Source organism: Phaethon aethereus (genome assembly GCF_964289735.1).
Source record: "Phaethon aethereus genome assembly, chromosome: 3".
In the NCBI taxonomy this organism is placed as follows: domain Eukaryota; kingdom Metazoa; phylum Chordata; class Aves; order Phaethontiformes; family Phaethontidae; genus Phaethon; species Phaethon aethereus.
Window position 1 is genome coordinate 58,873,839 of NC_138576.1, and position 20,213 is coordinate 58,894,051.

The window sequence follows — 20,213 nt, forward strand, 5'->3', positions numbered from 1 at the left end:
GTGCCTGGAGGTACACATTCCTTGCTAACTAGTTGAAAGTTATGTGAAATTAGTCACCTTTGCTAAATAACATTCACAAAAATAAGCAACCTATTTTTTAAAATGGCTGTGCCGTACTGTTTAGAAAAGAATATGATCTCAGGGGTTCTTCATGACTGAGCAGTGAGAAGATAAACTGGCACAGAAATCTTGTCCTCTTTCCTTACAAATGCTTTATTTCCAGTTTCTGTTGGACACAAACTTAGTTTGAGTGGATTTCAGTGGGAGTTACATCAGTGAGTATGGCACTTCTGTCAGAATGTTTCTTGACAGGAAATGTCAGTTATCAGGACTGAAGTTTGTTAGTATTAGGGACGCTCTTCACTAGATTTAGACATGTGGTCTAATCTAACATATCTGTCTTTACATCTTCATAGAATCGTAGAATAGTTTGGGTTGGAAGGGACTTTCAAAGGCCATCTAGTCCAACTCCCCTGCAATGAACAGGGACATCTTCAACTAGATCAGGTTACTCAGAGCCCCTTCAATCTGACCTTGATCTTCCTACCCTGTGCTCAGGTTATGTGGATTTTGGAGCCTGTCTCCTTCTGATGTTGTTGATTTTTACACAGTGAAACAGTTTATCAGAAGGGAGTGAAAAAGTTACACTACTGTATAACCAAGTGCTTACCATCCTGCCCCAACTGCCAGGGACGCAGAGGATGGCTCAATCCTTCTTTGAAACAGGAAAGCCAAGAAAACAGATAGATAGAAAATAAATCTGCCAGAAACACCATCTTACAAGGTAAAAAAACTAATTATCAAGGGACATTTAATTTTAAAGTGAAGCTGCCTGCAACTATATCACTGTGAACTGTAAAAGGAAAAAAATATGTTATACAAAAATCAGAGACAGAACTCTGTCTTGTCTTGTGTGTTGACTAAGATATGGGAAGGGAGAAGAGAAAGGAATAAGTCCAAGACATAAGACCTCCCAGTAAATCTTACTTCCCACCTACAATAAGTTCTGAGCAAAGAGCAACACGCATTGTTTCATCTATTGTCATAAAAATACAGAACCATATAATAATTTTGATTGGAAGGAACCTGTGAACTCACCTGATCGAATTCCTCAATGAAAGCAGGGGCAACTTAGATGAGGTTGTTCAGGGCCTTGTCCAGTCAACTTTTGAGTATCTGCAATGATGGAGTTTCCAGAACCTCACTGGACAACAGTACAAATAAATATTTGACTACCCTCATAGCGATTTTTCTTCTTCTCAGTACCTAACTGTAATTTCCCTTGTTGCAACTTGTGTCCACTGCCTCTCATCTTTTCACTGTGCACCTCTGAAAAGAGTTTGGCTCCATCATGTCTCACACTCTCCCAGTTGAAGATAGCAAGAAGATCTACCTTGAGCCTTTTCTTCCTAACATTGAACAAACCAACTCTCTCAGCCTCTTCATGTATGTCATGTGCTCCAGCCCTTTAATCATCCCCTGCACTTGCTCCAGCATTTTAGTGCTTTTTTTTTTTCCTTTTTGTACTGAGAAGCTCTAAACAGAATCCCATAATCAGAGCATGGCTGAGGTTGTAAGCCACCTCTGGAGATGGTCTAGTCAAACCCCATGCTCAGAGCAAGGTCACCTAAAACAGGTTTCTCAGACCGTATCCAGTCAGGGTTTGAATACCTCTGAGGATGGAGACACCACAACCTTTCTTGGCAACCAGTTCTAGTGTTTGATCATCCGTAAAGAAGTTTTTCCTTATGTTTAAATGGAATTCCCTGTATTTAAATTTGTGCCAACTGCCTTTTTATCTGTCATTGGGAACTACTGAGAAGACTGTCTTTCCATCTCCATTACCACACCACCTCGGGTACTCATACACATTGATCGGTTGCATCAGAGCCATCTTTTCTCCAGTTTAAACAATCTCATCTCTCTCAATGTCTCTTCACATATCGGGTGCTCGATCCAGTCCCTTAAACATCTTTAAAGCCCTTCTCTGGACTCTTTCCAGTATGCCCGTGTCACTTTCGTACTGAGGAGCCCAGAACTGGACCCAGAATTCCAGATGTGTTTTACCAGTGCTTATTACAGGGGAAGGATCACTTTCCTTTACTTGCTGGTGATGCTCTTCCTAATGCAGCCCAAGATGCTGTTAGCTGCCTTTGCCACAAGGGCGCATTGCTGGCTCATGGTCAACTTGTTGTCCACTAGGACCCTCAGGGCCTTTTCTGCAAAGCTGCTTTCCAGCTCTGTCTGCCCCGAGACTGCTGTCACATGAGGTTATTGCTCCCCAGCTTCAAGACTTTGCATTTTCCGTTGTTGAATTTCATGGGTTTCCTGTTGGCCCATTTCTCCAGCCTGTTTGATGTTCCTCTGAAGTTCAGAGGAGATCTGCCCTCCTGTGCCTTGACCATTTACCCCAATTTGATATAATCCATGAACATTCTGAGGGTACATATCAAGCAATCTGCAAATACTGTAAGCAACCACTCCCTTTCTTGGAAGTCTGTAGCTTGATATTGTCTTTAGCTACCAAGGGCCAGAGGCAACACAGGTGGGTCATAACTTAACATTAAGTGGGTCATAAAAAGGTATGGGTAGGTAGCTCTTAATCACTTTTGTCACTCCCCTGTTTAATGTTCCTCAGGAGATTAGCATTAGATTTTGCCCCTGCACATGCCAATAAAGTTCCATTGCTGACAGGCAGAGACTGCAGACTCAGCACCCAAGCTTGATCAGTATCTCCAAACTACATGCTCCTCTGCCACATCCCTTGTAGGACTTGATCCAACACCATCTTCCTGAGAAGAGTCCCTACAGATTACCGTAGTTACTATAACTTTGCATGAGCATGTCAGAAGTCAACGATGATGATACCTGCCTTGCTTATAGGCAATATAATAACCCCATAGACAGGCCAGTCACCTTTGAGAAGAGGGTCTGCATCCACATTACCCATAAGGGCTCAAGTCCATCTCAAGCTGAATGTCATGTTGAATCTCACCTATTATGCTGAAACAAGCATTCAAAAGTCATTGAGCTCAAAAAAAAAAAAAAGTTATTTCCTGTTTGCCAAAGAAAATGAGATAGTGGAAGTCACTATGGAGACAACTGAAGTTTCTAAACACAGGATAACCAGGAAGGTTCTACTGACTTAAGTATTGCACAGGACAGGTACACCATGAAGTCTGGCTGTAGGCTAAAGAAAGGTGACTACTCTATGATGCTACTTGGGACTGTAGACAATGAGTGTTGAATTTCTTAGCACAGGATTCTCTATGGAAGGAGGAAAATGGTATTTGTGCGTCAGCGTACTTTAAAAGAACAAGCACACAAAAACACGTTGTTCTTTACACTGCTTAGATCTAATTGTGATGGAGGAATGTGGTTTTCTAAGTCAGAATGAAGAGTCATCAAAGAAGTATCCCTGGTTATGAAACCAGTACGGCAAGGATAAAAAATATCTAAAATAATCAGTCCAGAGTTTTGTCTGTACTGAACTTGGTGATTTTCTTAGTGCTTTCTAATAACCTTGCAACCAGAATCTCTGAGCAGTACATACAATATCACAGTTAACATAATAAAGAGGAAGAACCAAATACTGAAAAGTGTTGTTGGCAGACACATGGGAAAAAAAAGACTAATGAAACAATGATCACAGACAGTGGAATGTAGATCTACACATATGACTTGCATATGCATATTAGGTTGATTTTTATGTCCCCCAACTCATATGTAAGAGCCAGAAAATAAAAAAGTGATAATGGATCTTAGGGGTTTTAAGTCTGGAGCACCTGCAGTACCTACATGAAGGCAACAAGTAAGCCCAGAAATCCATTGAAGTTGTTAAAGAAATTATTTAATCACCATTTACAGGTCAGTCAGTCATCTGTGAAAAAGAAAAGAAAAAAAAAAAAAGAAAGAAAAAGAAGCAGTGCATGGCAAAAGGCAAGGAAATGAAGAAAAGCAGAATTAAAGTGTCACTCTCCCATGCTACAGGGACCAGGCAATTCTTTTTAGTCTCAGAAAAAGAGGAGTTCAAAGGTCAGGTGGTATTAAACCTGAACACTAATGAACTTACTGCTTATTCCAAGGGGTCTGATGACTGGGCAAGAGTCCAGGGCATCTTAGCCAGTAAAATATCTCAATTAGCTGGAAACTATTTGCCAAGTTACTCAGACATATAATATGGCTCCCCCTAATTTCTTCTTGATCTGGTTCAGTCAAATACCTTTTAAAATTCAACAAATGGAACTAGACAAGGGCAACTGGAGGCAAGAAATGATGGTAGACAATTTCTTTCCCTAAGGAGGAAAGAGGGGTTTTCCTCTACATGGAATTATAGACTTCCACAAGGTACTGATCACAAATATCGAATTTAAATTTAGACAATTTTTTAAAAGTTCTAAATTTTGTTTCACTGTAGGCCAAAACCCCCCAAATCTTTTAATCTTGATGTTTGATGCTTCTAATTGTTAAAATCCTGGGTCTGTTTGATTACTAGAAATCCCAGTTCCTTCCAAGTCACCCCCAAGCCAACCAGAAATTAATTTTTTTATATTGTATGTCACACTGTAGCTACAAAGCCACAGTCTCTTTTATACTCATCTTCTCTCTCTCTCTTTAGTTCTGACGCAGCTATCTGTTTGACTATGTCTTCATGAAACATTTTGGATTTAGTAAAACAGAATACTTTGGCAAAAAAAAAATTCTCCCAGCTCTAATGAACTGATATCCTGTAGTTATTGCAGGGTTTTGCTTTATGCTGTGGACGTTTACATAAGAGACTGCTAGTGTACAGAGAGAAATTCAATGTTGCTGATCAGAACAACTTTTTTAATGTTTAACTACACATGAGGTCTCTCAGGATCTTGGTTTTTTACTTTCCACCTTGTCAAGAGACCCACATTGGACACTTCCATCTCTGTAACAGGGTGTTTGATTCATTTTAAACATTTATATTGCACCAGATATTTATATATTTTTGTAGTAACTGAAATGCAGATGATGATCTTGACCCAAAGATGTACACTCAATATCATGAAGTCTACCTTCTGACCCTGATATCCCTGGAGAGGATGGTGAGAGCATAATACTTACATACCACTGCATTCACTGTCAAGGAAGCTAAAGACTAAGCAGGGATACAAGATTGGACAAGAGGATCTCAAGATGTTGTTGGATTTATGCTTTCACTTAAATGCAGAATGACACAGAGAGACCATCCACGTTCGCTGTTTGTTTTCCGATCCATCTTTCAGAAAACACCAATGACATTTTAGCTGTCTTGTTCCAGCACTTCCCTCTCTGTATTGTTACAAAGGCATATTTACTACTTAACCCAATGTGTGCTCACTAAAATTTAAGCTGATTATTTCTTCTTTTTTTCTTGGGAATATGAAAGCAATTGATCATCAGTCTTGTTATAACAACATTTGAATTCTCTCCAATGTATTTATCTTTTGAAGTATGGGGAAAAATATTTTTGTTTGGATGATAGAAATGCAACGTGACACGATTTGTTTTGTTTTAGATTCTTTAATGGTTTATAATCTTTTAAGACATATTTCTACTAATTTTTCAAATGTGAAAGTGATTTTAGAAAATTTTAATGCAACTATTTCAGCATCTCCTGAGCAGAACATTTAAACTAGAAAGTGATGAAACAAAATGTTTCAGCATTTTCCCCATTGTAGAAATTCTTTGTTGAATTATAATAAAATTTTCATACCACATTGGTCTCCGCAAAACTATTTTCATACATATACTGTTCATCCTTCCCCTGGATATCTTCCTAGTTTGCTTTGAATAACTGATGATTATCTTTAAGTACTTTCTTAGATCAGCTTTACATATATCTTTTAATAATTTATTATAGGCCACATTTCAAATTTCCTTATAGGATATCAAAAGAGAGTGTCAAAATTCTTACTACAGTCAAGGTATCTCATGTCTCTAACTTCTTCATTTGATGGGTCACTCCTTTTTAAAGGAAATTAAACTAATCTAACATGATATGCTCTTGATGAATTTAAGTCTGCTGTTTCCCCTGTTTTTTTTAAGCATTTACAAATTGATTGTTTAATTACTTGTTTCAGTATCTTGCTAGTTGCTATCGTTAAGATGACTATGCCGTAATTCTCAGCTGTTTATTCTTCCTTTTTACCTACAAGACCTAAACTTGCTTTCTTCAGTCCTCTTGTGTGTTCCCGGTATTGAAATTCAGTCCCCATTCATAGACCTTGCTGAAGGATTTCAAATCATTTAAACCGAATCTTGGTATTCTGATTTGTTACATGGATCGTTATACTGGATAGTCATAGTCCTTCTGTGTGTTGAGAAAGTGGCTTGTCTGGCCTTTGGATTGATGGTACAAAACAGGTGTTTCTGATGTAGTTTTGCTTATTTATTTGAAGGGAATACTTAGACCAATTATATTTGCTCCTTTTGAAACCAAAGGCAAAGTAGCATGGAGGCCATATGTAGATTAGCTTTAATATCAGCACCAGCCTCTTTGTATGCATGACCTCACTTGTGCCTTTTTTTTTTTTTTGCTTACAGACAAATAATTTTTTTAATTGATTTTGCTGTTCTAATTCTTTTTGTTGTTGCATTTCCTCTGTGCCAAATCTTCTCTTTTCCGCAAATGATCATTTCATTTTTTTATTTGGTGGTGAGGATGTGGAGTGTTCTCTTAAAGGATTTTTCTCAATTTGGAGGCAGCTTAGAGATTTTTTTTTGTCTGTGTCCATCTCTTATTTAAAGAAGTTGTTATTGAATTTATCTCTGCATTTGTGCCTAAATTCTCCTGCCTCTTAACTAATTATTCCTTTAACTTCTCAAAACGAACTCTTTGAATTCATTCATCTAACTTAAATGCACTAATCTTTATATCTGAGGATATTTCTCATTATTTTCTTTTCTATATAGGCCTTGCTACTTGATTAAAATTAACTCTGAAACAGTATCTTCTTGTCATCACTCCTTGACTACTGAGCAAAGAAGTAGGATTTTTTCCTTAGCCTATATCAAGTGATAAAAGTCCCCTATAGTAACAAAAACATGTTCATTAAAAGTTTTTTATCTATAACCAGCACAGTCATATAAACTTGCCTCTTCCTGACATCTAAGTTTCTCATCCTCTTCGTTCTTACTAATTACTAGTTGTACAGTACCTAGCAAGCAACAAACAACTTTCCAATCCCTCTCCTCTCTTTGCTTTCCCAATCCTTCCAATTTTTGCATTTCTCTGTGCATGTGTGGCCAGCAGCAGGTCTGTCTTGGAGCCACCTGACATTGGCTCTATTGAACATAGGGGAAGCTTCCAGCAGCTTCTCACAGAAGCACATGTGTACGAAATGCATACACACACATATACATGTTCACACACGTCTGTCTTTCCACATACACATCTAAGTGCGTGAGCTGACCACTTATAGTGGGATTGTTCCCCTCCCTGTAGGAACATTTGTCCTCGGAATCACTGGAGCTACACTGAAGTTGAACACACAATGGGAGAACAGAGCTGACGCCCTTTTGGGTCATTTGTTTTTGGCAGGAGTACACCTTCCACAAGGGCTAGTACCTGCTGACTGGTTACATAAATACAGGGAAAAATTTTTGAAGTAGAGATAGATGAAAACTCTGACACTGATGTAAAGATCTGCGTTCTGTTTTCATCTGGACCCTCACTTCCATTTGCTAAAGAAACGCAATGCTATTTAGATGTAGAGTTTTTTTGGTGGGGCTGGTATTTATGATAAGGTGGACAAGTGACTGGAACTGCAATTCCCTGTGAAAACTAACTTCTACTCAGATCTCATTTACAGTGCTGAAAAACATTATTACCTTTCAAGAAGGTTCATCTGTAGACCAAAAAATATTATCATTAACAGTATTGCTTGTTAATAAGTAGAGTTAAGAAAACATACACAATAACCATTGTTCATAAAAGAGTCCACACTAGGTAAATCTGTAAGAGATGAGCAGTGTCTTGACTTGTCTCAGCTTCAGAGTGATTTTGTTCACTGTTTTAAGTGGGCTGTTATAAGTACATATAATGGACTTAGGAGTTTATTTAGACCCAAAGTGTACAGAGAGATGAAAAAAGGCAGACTGCTTTGTAATACCAAATGCACATTACTGTTTCTAGCCAGCATGCATTGTAAGACCTTTTAAAATATTTTGCAATTGTTTTATGTCTTTCCATTCCCAGGCTATGCCATCAATTAAGTTTATGTGAGTAAATTAAATTATGTTAGTGCTAAAGTAGTAAGGACTATATTTGAAGCCAAGCCTTTTCTTGGCCTTTGAAGCTATGTGTGTACAAAACTGTTCCTTCATGTGCATATGGCTACAGATTTGGCTGACTCCAACACCTGCGCAAACATGTGGTGTTATGTGTGTGGATTATTTTAGTGAATGCTTGAATGCCAGATCTCCCACTTGTGTACTGGGGGTGTTGAAGAGCAGGTCAAGTGTGGGTGCAAGTGTTTGCACTGCTGGATATGGGAAGGTATATTTGCTAGTGCAACTTCACAAGTACATGAAGGAACTGGTGACTTGAAAATCAGGTCCGTGGGGCTGAGTGACGAGTTGCATTGGTATGGACGTCTCAGCCCACCGTGTAACTCTCAAACACACCTTGATTCATTGTATACCTACACCTAAAATTCTCTCTCCCGTGTCAAATTTGAGATCTGGGAAGTCATGGTCTAGGTCCATGGAAGACTAGGCAGTGAGCAGAAGCAGTTTCCTCTGTCTACTCCCAGATGACTTCTGCATGGACAAGATCCATGCTGGAAACCATATGTATAAAAAAAACACAGCAAAAAGCCAACAAACCAACCAACAACAACAACAAAAAATAATCACATGTTTTTCTTCAGCTCTTCACGTGCCTCACACACGTTCATGAACTCCCAGATTTGCTTCCAGAGAACTTCCAGAGCTTATCTTTTTCTGTCTTTTCCCCTCTCTTCAGTGATTTCTGATTTACTTTCCTCATTTAGCTGCTCAGAACCATTTTTAACAATGTAGAGAGCAATTGTAATAAAGAGAAAACTTTTTCCAAAGGAAAAAACACCTGCAGATTAGAGGTAGCCACTGGCCAGAGTTTTATTTCAAAAATGTATTTAAGGATTGAGCTAGCAGTAACTTGTGATCTCAGTGGAGGCACCTTTAAAATGGAAGTATTGATCGGGTGTGTAAGTCGGAACACACTGAAGTGTATTGTCAGACTTAGTATGCAGTGTTTGGAGAAGGTTAACAAAAGAAACTCTATTACTATAAAACTAACTGAATAATAAATTGAAATTCCATGATTCCCTTACAAATAAGGGAATTGAGGAAAGAGAGACTATTACAGACACTTACCCTGTTTGCCAATGGTGACCTTAGGAGGTGTAGGTCACATCCTTGTAGACACAGACAGTGACAGTACTAATGAAAGCTGCTGTGTTTGGAAAGCGATCTAGAAACAAATTTACTGAATGGAAAACAGAGTACTCTAAGATACAATTATACCACTTGTCTTAAGCCTAGTCAGGCTTCTGAAAATGCATAACACATTGGGAGCCCGCTTGGAAAACATCATCTACCATAATACTGTAAGTCTGCACTGCTGCCCTACCCCAGTTGCACTGGCAGTGTTTCGCTGGCCTGTCCTGACTGGGGTCACTGTGATCCCGACACTTTGTATGGGAGAAGGTGTCTCCTTGCCCAATGTTGGTGGGGTAGTTAAGGTCCCTTTACATCTGCCATACAGTCATTCAGAAAACCCCCTTTTCTAAACCCACTTACTCTCTCTTTTTCTCTTTTTCTTTGTGCGTGTGCACTCTGCACTTTCTGTGCTAATTCCCACCTTCCCTGTTGAAGGACTAATATGCCATGAAGTACGATACCAAACGCTAGGTAAGCCCAGCCTACAGCATTTCTTTGCCTATGGAGGGGAAAGCAGATGTCTGTCTTGGAGCAGTGGTGTAGGAGTAAGCAGCTGTCTGAGAGGATGAGAAGCGTCACTGTGCAGAGTGATAGGGCGTATCTACATATACTGTGACTCCCAGCAAGTGTGTTTTATTTTTTATTAAAGAATTTTTTATTTAAAAATATTTTGTAAGCTTAGTGGCTAAAGTTATTTTCTGTGTGATTTCTCACTTGCAAATAACTCATAGGATTGTAAACAATTCACTGAAATACAAATACATCCCAACTCTTACAACTTCTCCATGTTGTTTAAGAAAATTGCTTTAATTAAAACTGTTATTAGTGTCATAATTACAATTTTTGCAGCTTAAAATACTCATAAATTGGATTGCTGTAATACTTTGTTCCAGACAGAAAACTAAAGGCCTGTAAATAATTAACTCAAAAGTGATCTACTTAACATATTTAGTATTAAGCTAGTAGGAGAGAAAATATATTTATACACATTTATCAAAAGGAGTCAAGCACCTTTTTGACTGAGTCATACTTGTATCTAAGTGAATTTTCAGCAAATGCTTTTTAAACTTCTAACGCTGAAGGCAATTTATCATGCATACCTGAAGAGTGCTGATTTTGTGCGACTTGCATCTTCCTGTTGAATTAACTGTAAATCTGGCACTTATTGAACACGAAGGGCTTTCTGCCAAACCCCATCCAATTTGGTGACATCAGCAGACATGACAAATCCCATAACTATACCATCTCCATCCCTCTTCTATATTTTTATGTGAAACTGTAATAAGCAATGGCAACATGCCTTTTGTTTGAGCCAATTTTTACACTTGATATTTAAATAACTAAGATAGCAGGAATTTTTGTTTGGTTTCAAACTCATGATCTCTTTTACTATTTTTTTTCTTCCAAACTTGTAAAGAATGAAGCAGATGTGTATTTATGAGACTACTTCTTCTTAGAACAAGTTAAGGACTGGTTTCCAAAAGTTACGATCTGCTTTTATTTCTTGTCTAGACATATTTTTAAATTGGAAAAGAGAAAATGAATGTTTATTTTTACAGTATGTCAATGTTTTGATTAATGCTGTATTAAATTAAAATTAAAACACAAAACAAAACAGAAACCCACCTACTTGAGGTAAGCACAGTTGTGTTCTGCAATACAAGGATTTTATCTCTCATTGCAACAATCTGATAGTCATGTGAGGTTCACACACTGCTGACTGACTCTGATGCCGTCAGACAACTGTCCTGGTGAAACTAATCGGAAGGGAGTGGCTGATATATTTGTCAAAGTATATACAAAAATGGCTGCTGTCTCAAGGTTGTTAACAATCATCTCCCTTGCACGGAAGAAGAATTTTACTGGAGAAAATTTGATATCCAGATTTCTCCTGAAAATTTTTTCCATATGCAGTGCCTCTCAAGTAATTTCCATTGTCTTTCTTCACATATAGAAAGGAGTTCAGTTCAGGCTGTTTTCCTGGACATGGTGTTTTGCTTCAACAGATACTTGAAAAACCAAACAAGAAAAATGCAGTGAGGCATGATGAGAAAATCTCCAAAGATTTAGAACATGGGTTCCAAAAGTATGGTCCAGATGTAAATTGTCACAGACATATAGATCTTAGTGGAATTATGCTGATACATGCCAGCTGAAGGTCTAACCCAGAATGTTCATAGGAATATTCAAATGTGTGAAACTGGGCGTCCAATCGAGTGTAAATTAACTTTCTTGGACAAGCCAGATCACATTTGTTTGGAAAGGAGCCCCCGCTAGTTGGCATTGATTTTAAAAGCATTTTTCAAGCACCTTTTATAGGACCTGATTCAAACCCAATGAAGTCAGTGGAACAGCTCCCCTTAATGGGTTTGGAATCAGGCACACCATGAAAACTGTTTCACCATATGTTTCAATGACATTTAAGCTCACTCATCCTGTTTGAAGAATTCTTTATTCAGCTACTCACAGCTTGAGATTCTCAGTTCTTGGACATTTTTGGTTAATTCCATACTTGTTTGGAAGAAGCTGGAATGTGAAGAATTCAGTGAACTTTTTAGGCTAGGAAAAATAGTAAGCATTCTGGGGTTGGACTGAGTTATGAAGGAATTACCTTCTTTTAATGCTAATTTAAATAGGATTGCCCAAATTTTGATACAAAATATAATATTATGTGAGTGCCAGAGATAGAGACAAAATTGAAAATATTCTTTTCCAAATTTATTTCATTTTGAAAGGAGGAACAAAATAGAACCCAGACCTTGCATTTTGCAAGATCATGCAAGATCATGTAAGATCATTTTTGGTCTTCATGGTAGCTATATTGATGAGCCACATTTATTACAGGATGATTATCCTTCAAAATTATAATAATGCACTAGAAATATAGTTGTCATTTTTATTAATACTCTTACTGTAATAGTGACTTTTGGTGGACTATTCAAACAAGATCAGTACGATCCTGTAGGAAAGCAGACGTCTTTTTATATAAACTTTCTAAGCATCATCCCATCTTTAACAGCTTAAAATCTCCTGTGAACTCATGAACCTCTAAAAAGAAAAACTGGTTATTACTAGAAAGAGCAAATATGAATGGAAAATAAGAAAAACATGTGTGTACAAAATTCATGTCTGGAATTCGTTTTTCTGTGTTACAAGGCATTAGTTAGTCTAAAACTAAAAATAAAGACAAGCTGAAATGAATCCTAATAGTGTGGTTTCTTTTGAACTGCAAATTGACACAGACATTTTATGGGGAAAAAAAAAGTGAGGCAAGCCATCTACCAGTGTGAAACTGTGAACGTATGCTGCAAGTGATATATGAATCCCCTTACGCTGGTGATAACTTCGATATTTAGTAGAGGTGGATTTAAAATGCAATTAACTTATGTTAGTTAGTTTTTGCTGTCAGATCATTGCAATTTCAAAGGCATGTCCATGGAGTTATGCACAAGGAATATCTTGTTGTGAAATGGGGAACAAAGCCTGTGGTAATAAAAATATTTGCACACACACAATACTTAAAAAAACCCCAGACAGATAAACTCCCCCCATTCACAACTGCAACAGCCAGTTGAATGATAATTAAAAAAGAAAAACAATGTGGTTAAGGAAAGTTTTGCACATATTGGCTAGGAGACTACCTAGGGTTTAGGGGTTTTATCTTCCTTTATTTAAATAATAAAAAGCTTAAAGACAATTTTTAAAATGAATTGTGTTTTTATTGTGTTATCACCGTATATGCTGGACTGTGGAAAACAGTATAGACTTCTGGATAATGGTACTTTCTTCAATTTATTTTGTCTGTCAAGGAACCTTCATGGTTATTCTTAAAAATATTTAAGCATCTAACCACACTCCCATTGAAGGAAATAATTGCATCAGAACACAAATATTTAATAGCGTTAATTTAAAGAAATATGGATGTGATAGGATTTCTGCAGCACTTGTATAACTAATGCACATTCACAATCTTCTTCATAGAAGATTCTTCTATGAAAGATTGATTCTTCTATGAAGAAGAATCTTCTTCCTCCATAGCCTACAGCTGCATTAGCACACTACCTTCCCAAGGCAGCGGTGTCCCTGCTTCCCTTTGGAAAGTCACCATTTTCAGCTGCACTGCACTTTTGAAATCCATATAAAGTGTTTCAGGAAAATCAAACTAACTAGTTTAAGCAACAGGTCTTTGCTAACCCAACTCGTTTGTTTAAAATCGATTAGGAAGCAAACAGCATGTGAAAATGAGGGGCTGTTGATAACTTGCAGCAGAGAGTGGTCATGAGCACTCGGGGTGGTAACTGTCTCAGCCCTTGTGTTGAAACCAGAAGAGGCTTTGTGAGTAGCCTAACCCTCTTAACAAATGCACCCAAAGGTGTCCTCCAGACATAACTGAAAGTAAATTAAGAGTTATGTCTAGTGGGAAAGCACATAACTAAAGGAAGAAGTTGGTAGATATTAGCCTTGTTCTGTTCTATGTTGCAGTTAGAAGTCATCTTGATACGATACAGGCCAGCATAAGCACATATGGAGTGAAATGTGACATGCAATAAACAAAGTATTTTAAATGAGACTCTTTATATCCCTTAAGAAATAGAAGAAACAGTCACATGCTGTTAGTTAGCTTGTAAAAGTAGACACAATGGCTTGTTTTGTAGGAAATTTCAATTCATGTCCATAAATCAAATAACAACGTAAGCTGTTCTGATTCTAGTTTGTGGAAAAATGTTTAATTGCTTGTTTATTTGATGTGTTGTATTAAAATGTATTCTTATAAGTTGTATTCTTATAAGTTGTATTCTTATCTCTGATGTCTGCAGAGAGCAGAGAGATGTTTCTTAAAGGCATTTTTCAGAATGACTTGGTATCAATCCAGTGCTCTGATGTCACTGGAACAAAAACAGGACTGTCTGTCTGGATTTATTAGAAGGGGAAAAGGCTCTTTTTACTTTTCTCTGTTTTATTGCATCTTTCTTGACATTAAACTCCAGTATTCAGTACAGCCTATGCCAGATGTAAAGTCTTTCTTTAAAATACCATGTCAATTACTGACACATACTGTCATATAAATTATTGTAAACGATTAGATAAAAAGTGCTGATAAAAACAGGCTCATTAAATACTTGCTCCTCAATTTGATTTCTCCTTTTAAACAACCACATTAAAATTATGAGAGGTAATATATTTATTACATGTAACATATGTTTGCATAGTAAAATAACAAAATACAAACTTAATTCTCCTTATTACTGGTTGTCAAATAATTTTTTTGATAAAGACAGACTTTTAGCGGCTCCAGTAGTCTTTATTACAAGATTACAGGTTGTCTTTCCTGTATGGTTGCAAGATAAATGATAGATGTCACAGATCTCAAGGGAGATGATTCTGCTCCTCTACCCTGCTCTGCTGAGACCCCACCTGGAGTCCTGCATCCAGCTCTGGAGCCCTCAGCACAGGAAAGACATGGACCTGTTGGAGCAGGTCCGAAGGGGGGCCACAAAAATGTTCAGAGGGATGGAACACTTCTCCTATGAAGAAAGGCTGAGAGAGTTGGGATTGTTCAGCCTGCAGAAGAGAAGGCTCCAGGGAGACCTTCTTGCAGCCTTCCAGCACTTAAAGAGGGCCTATAAGAAGGACGGTGACAGACTTTTTAGCAGGGCCTGTTGCAATAGGACAAGGGGTGATGGTTTTAATCTAAAAGAGGGCAGATTCAGACTAGAGAGAAGGAAGAAATTTTTCACAGTGAGGGTGGTGAAGTACTGGCACAGGTTGCCCAGAGAGGTGGTAGATGCCCCATCCCTGGAGACATTCCAGGTCAGATTGGACAGGGCTCTGAGCACCCTGATCTAGTTGAAGCTGTCCCTGCTCACTGCAGGGGGTGTTGGACTAGATGGCCTTTAAAGATCCCTTCCAACCCAAACTATTTTGTAATTCTATGATTCTATGATCTCTTCACAAAACAACAATTTATTTTTTCCCTAAACGTCTTGTTGTTATCTGTAAGCTGTAAAACTCCAACACAAATTTGTAAACTACATCAGTGGCTTCAGTGCTTCATGATATGCATCACGCATCTCATTCTGCCAGGTAACGTTAACTTGCATTATCTTATCCCCCATCATAGTGCTGTTAGAGATTGCTTTTGCACATGTTGGAGAACACAGCCTTATTTCCCGACTTCTGTACTTAAGGCTTAAATGTCCACATTACTTAGTTTACAAACATTTAGACTCAATGCTCAAATATAGTATGAGACTAATAAATGTCCACATTACTTAGTTTACAAACATTTAGACTCAATGCTCAAATATAGTATGAGACTAATTATGCTTATTCACCCATAGCAGCAATCGTAAAACCTTATATTCAAGTAAACCTTTATATACTTATTTAATTCTTCTGTTCAATGTGAAAATACTTTTATGAGTGTTAGAGAAACAAAACAACCAAAAAAATTTTTTAATTAGGCCTCTCCAAAACATAGTTTGTTTCTATTTGTAAATCCATTATTTCAAGAATCCTCAGTATAAGCAACAAGTATCTTCATATAGTAAACATCAGGCAAAAGATCGCTTGGGATCTCAGACATTAGAGAGAGAAATATACCTTAGCCAGTGAAACTAGGTATAGAAACTTTTGGCTTAACTACAGAAGGGTTGGGGGTTTTTTTTGAGATTTCTGAAACAATCTTTCTGAATGAGCAAGCACAAAATATGGATATACCTTTGGGTAAATATTTAAGTTCTTTTAACCTCTAAGCACTTCTGCACAGCAAAGACTTAGATGAAGGTGAGTGTCAGGCAATTTAAAAAAAAAAAAGCATTTAAATCCTCATAATAAGAATCATCATGCTAATAAGTAACCTATTCGTTAGCTTTTTGAAATTTGGGAATTTTTTTTAATTGTCAGCAAGCCATACAGTGCAGTTTCCCCACCATGCGTGATTACACTGACAGATCTAATTTTGAGCAATATGCCATACTCAGGGCACTGAAATCTGTGTGGTTCACTCAAGTCAACAGTTAAGAGAGTGACTTTTTAGTTTAGTTGTGTTCAGAGTTTACTTTAGAGCTCTCTGAAGAGTGTGGAGAAAGTTAGTTGCTCTGGTGAACTTTTTGCTACAGTTTAGACAGTAAGTTTGAGCACACATGATAGATTCCATTCCTACAGCTACTAGGTGAAAGACATAACAGGTAAATGGAGGACAGCACAGCCTGGTAAGAGATGTGATAACCTTTAGTTTAATCAGATTAGGAATACCTGGGACCATCTATATGAATCACTGTTTCACATTAGTTTCCCAAATTCTTACACAATGACAAATAAGACATTGACATGTAAGAACATGACTCCATTCTTAGCATACCATAAGCTTGAAAAAACTATAAATCTTAACGTTTCTCAGAAAATATTTTTACAATACATACAGTGAAATAATTTGTAGTTTAGGATAAATAAGGAAAGAGTAAATCTTCTGTATGAAAAAGAAGTTGGCTTTTTTAATATAGTAAAACAAAGGCTAAGAAGGGACGTGACTCTTCCTCATAAAATATGAACAGCTCAATTGCAGAGTGGGAAAAACAATGCTGGCACAGGAATAAATAGGAGAAAACTGACCATTAATAAATTAAAGCTGAAAATTGGAAGTCTGTTCCTTGCTTTCTCTGTAAAAGTCCAAAGAAATGTAGAAGTAGGTGTAAAAAATGTAATTGGTTTTGAGGGAAAAAAATGGATAAATTTAATTTAAATTTAAGATTTACATCTTTGTGTTGAGGAAGGTTGACTCAAAATACCCTGCATTGTGAAAAAAATGGGGGATTTCAATAAGGAAGGTATATTTTGATCCTATTTGCATTTGAAATTAAATTACTCCATACAAAAGTCATTGCTTCATGTTAAAGTGTTTCATAGACACAGCAGATAATGGCATTTAGTTTCACATTAGGCAGATTGCTTCATACAGTTAGAATAAAATTCTGTTACTGCAAAAATTTCCTGCCTAAAATGGCCGTAAAAACGCCACTCTACCATCGGGCTTACTGAGGCTGAGCAATTTTAACAAGGAGAGGACAGTTTGGGGTTGAGTTTTTTATTTAAGTTCTTGTGTTTGCCTGGAACTACATAAACATATGTGACTCATCATTTAAGAAGAAAAAAAAAAAAAGGAGAAATTATTTCAGCTATCACAATGTAATGAACTTACTGTGAACCAGTAATTGTGACATTAACAATTTTGAATTTGAAGTAACCAAAAAACTTTCCACAGATTCCAGTGGAAACCTTTATAGTCAGAAGTATGCTAACAAGTCAGAAGTATGCTAGCAAGATGTTTTTAAAACAAGCAACTGAGAGAAGAACATAATTCATTTATATCCATTCCCCCTCCTGTCTCTCACAACTAGGAGACAGGCAAATGTATGTTTGTTTCCCAGTGCTGCAGTGCAGATTTTTTCTTTAAAAAACTACAAGATCAAAGCTTCACATTGATTAGAGCAGAGTATTCAGTATCAGATTTCTTTTTTTACCACTTTACCTGGTATTTAATTACATCCCCTACTTCTTTTAGCTCTCTTTGGGATAGAAAAGAGATTACAGCATCTTAATAATGGAAATTCAGGAATTACACTGCCCTTTCTCCCTGCCAAGATGTGGTTGGCCCACAGGGACTACTCAGAGTTTTCTGAGGATAAGATGAAAACCACCAAGGAGTGATGTGTGATGTACATAAACCAAGGAGCATTGTCCCAGGACTGAATCGCTCTTTTCCCATACTCTATATTACTTCTCACATTTGAGAGCGCACAACGTCCACAGACATGTGATTTAAATTTGACTGCAGTATCCCTTAGAAAGGGGCATGTTTTATATTTTAGAGATTGCTATAAGGCTTGATTAACAAACATCTTCATCTATTCCTAATATTTTATGAAAATCATTTACATGTTGGTCCTAGAGTGGCATATTGTCTGAGTTGTTCACATCAACTAGGCATGTATTAGACCCCATGGGTTTTCGTAGTTTCTGTTGCATATTACTGTTTCATATGATTATGCAAAACAGAGTAATTAAGGCCTTGCACTTCTTAATGTGTGGGAAAAGATTAACTCGATAAGATGCTGAATATGAAACAAAAAACCCAAGGAAGATAAACAGAAAATGTATTCTCTTAATCTGAACAGAAAGCACAGGTCATATAAAGCACACAAGCTTAACATCACAAAACACCAAACACACTCTCAGGAGATACCAGGATGTAATTAGGACAGACAATCAATTCCCACGTCCTTTGGATTTCTATGTCATGACTTCTCTTTACTGTCTAACATTTGAGCTGAGTATGTATCCAGGGTAATGAGACTAATAGTTAAATCCTTTTCATTTTCTTGTTGTTGTTTTGGGGTTCTTTTGAAGTTTGCCACATAAGTAGTTGAAAATTGGCACTGCCAGTTAAAAAAAAAAAAAACAAACCAGAACCAACAGACAGCAAAAGGGGAGGGAACTTCTATTGATTCTCCAAAGTTTCTGTTCTGTCTGCTTGCGAAAGACATGGGAAGCAGCTTGGTAAGAAGAGGCAGTAAGCCTCATCCTAACTACCCAGCTTTTGCTTTGACTGCCTGCTCCATAACACTGATGCTCCAGGATATTACATCTGTTTAGCTGAGATTCCTGAAAATCTTCTTGGAATTTCAGGATTAGAGAACACAGTATATTTTGTACTTTGCTCTCCCTCTTCCTTCACCTTTCAGAAGTGAAAAAGTTCCATTTAGGAAAATGTATTGATTCTTGTCTTCTTTTTGGGAACTACTTAAAAGAGAAAAGAAATCTCAAGTAGCCAGTGAATTTAAAAAAGCATTTTTGGTCTACTGGCTCTTTGAGAAGTTTACGAATTTGATCTTTTCAAAAGAAGCATTCTTTCAGGAAACAGAAAGAACCTTTCTTTAAAATTCATTCTCTTAAAGCACAGTTATTTGTCACCCACTTAAATGTGGTTAAAACATTTTCCAAAACTGTTTAATAACAAACATTGCTTTTTTCTTAAGCATCAAAAGTACGTACCGCTAGCATATACTCTGAAGCCAATAAATACCAGCTGATCAGCCTTGAATCCTTTTAGGAAGTTTAAAACAGCTGTGCTGCACAATGAAGTGAGAAAAGCAGCAGGAATAGGTTTTGGCAAGCCTAGATTTGTTCATAATGAAATGAACTAAATGTTCTAAATTATTTCAGTGCTGGTAACCTGCAAACTGTAACTCCAGCTATTCACTTCTGTGAGTGAACAGCACACAAGAATGATCCAGCAGACAAATTAATTCAGTTACAATTGGGACACAAAAAAAGTGATGCCTTTATCAATGTTATTTGTAAAATAAGGATTCAAATACATTGTAAACTTAAAATATGTCAGATCGTCCTGAACTGCTTGCAAACTCAGAAAACTGGAAGCAAATTAATCCCTGGCAGAAATTAAAGTGTGCTTATTTCATTTAACCTAATATGAGAGACAAAAGCTATTAATAACACTTGAAAACATTGTACAATAAGAACCATTTCATCCTAAGTGTTGTTTTTTGAATCAACACTACTCATGGGATGTGATGTTTCAATAAGCAGGTTGTAACTACCCAGTGTACTATTGGGTTTGCCTTCACAGGCAGCCAATCTTACCTTCAATGTCCTCAGTCTGTTGCTAGGCACATTCAGTAGCCAATCTTATTTAATGGTTTATTCCTTTTGACAGTGACAATTGATAATTGTTTCTCATTTAACAACAACTTAAAGATTCA